The sequence below is a fragment of the Nothoprocta perdicaria genome, unplaced genomic scaffold, assembly GCF_003342845.1.
Source record: "Nothoprocta perdicaria isolate Ctin4 unplaced genomic scaffold, notPer1 scaffold_890, whole genome shotgun sequence".
Lineage (NCBI taxonomy): Eukaryota > Metazoa > Chordata > Aves > Tinamiformes > Tinamidae > Nothoprocta > Nothoprocta perdicaria.
In genome coordinates this window covers 11,201-12,746 of record NW_020456188.1, presented here as the reverse complement: position 1 = coordinate 12,746, position 1,546 = coordinate 11,201, and the positions used below count along the sequence as shown (strand labels likewise).

The 1,546-nt window shown below is 63.8% G+C and overlaps 1 long non-coding RNA gene across 1 annotated transcript in view; it reads right to left on the bottom strand.

Moving 5' to 3' along the window:
• Positions 1-334: 334 nt before the first annotated feature.
• The window catches only part of LOC112958582, a 3,055-nt gene continuing 1,843 nt past the window's right edge, over positions 335-1,546 (bottom strand). Inside the window, exons 2-3 of the long non-coding RNA XR_003251450.1 lie at positions 563-678; positions 335-344 (exon numbers count right to left, since the gene is read on the bottom strand). This is a non-coding gene — a long non-coding RNA (uncharacterized LOC112958582). The remainder of the gene's footprint in view (positions 345-562; positions 679-1,546) is intronic.

Genomic DNA, 1,546 nt, shown 5'->3' with positions numbered 1-1,546 from the left:
TGGGCCTCGTCCACCATGGTGATGCTGTGGGGACACCATGGGGACATCATGGGGACATGGGAACGTCATGGGAACATCTGGAGAACATCATGGGAACACCTAGAGAACATCATGGGAATGGCTGTGGGGACACGTCGGTGTGCAGGGTGCGCTCGTGGGCCTCGTCCACCGTGATGACGCTGCGGGGACATCGTGGGGACATCGTGGGGACATGGGGATGTGATGGGAACGTCATGGGAACATCTGGAGAACGTCATGGGAACATCTGGAGAACTTCATGGGGACACCCTGGGGACACGTCGGTGTGCAGGGTGCGCTCATGGGCCTCATCCATCATGATGACGCTGCAGGGACACCATGGGGACATCGTGGGGACATGGGAACGTCATAGGAACGTCATGGGAACATCTGGAGAACGTCATGGGAATGGCCATGGGGAAACGTCGGTGTGCAGGGTGCGCTTGTGGGCCTCGTCCACCACGATGACGCTGCGGGGACACCATGGGGACACCATGGGGACACCACGGGGACACCGTGGGGACACCACGGGGACGCGTGTCACCTGTAGGAGGCCAGGTCGGGCTCGGTGAGGAACTCCCGCAGCAGCATCCCGTCCGTCATGTACTTGAGCACCGTGCGCTCCGACGTGCAGTCCTCGAAGCGGATGCTGTAGCCCACCTGGGGACACGGACATTGTCCCCGGGGTCCCCAAGGGCCCCAGGGACCCCTTGGGGACAGGAACATGGTCCTGGTGTCCCCAACAGCCCCATGGACCCCCTGGGGACAGGGAGGTGTCCCTGGTGTCCCCAGGGCCCTCCCAACCACCCCATGGCCCCCCGCGTCCCTCGGGGTCCCCAACATGTCCCCAGGGCCCCTCAATGTCCCCGGGATGGGGACATGTCCCCGAGGTCCCCAACGCCCCCCCAACCATGGGGACATTGGGGACCAGCAGGACGAGGACGTGGCCCCCATGTCCTTGGTGTCCCCAGTGTCCCCAGTGTCCCATGGGCACTGGTGTCCCTGGTGTCCCCCATGTCCTCATTGTCCCCATTGTCCCCGTGTCCCCCATGTCCCCATTGTCCCCGATGTCCCCAGTGTTCCCCATGTCCCCCGTGTCCCCATTGTCCCTGATGTCCCCAATGTCCCTGATGTCCTCAGTGTCCCCTGTGTCCCCACTGCCCCATTGCCCCTGGTGTCCCCGGTGTCCCCATGTCCCCGGTGTCCCCCACGTCCCTGGTGTTGTCCCCGGTGTCCCCATATCCTCATTGTCCCCAATGTCCCCTATTGTGCCTGGTGTCCCCATGTCCCCAATGTCCCCCATGTCCCCGGTGTTGTCCCTGTTGTCCCCGGTGTCCCCATGTCCCCGGTGTCCCCCCGTTGTCCTGATGTCCCCAGGTCCCGGTGTCCCCATGTCCCCGGTGTTGTCCTGGTGTCCCCATGTGCCGGTGTTGTCCCCATTGTCCCTATGTCCCCAGTGTTGTCCCTGTTGTCCCCAGTGTCCCCATGTCCCAGTGTCCCGGTGTCCCCATGTCCTGGTGTTGTCCCC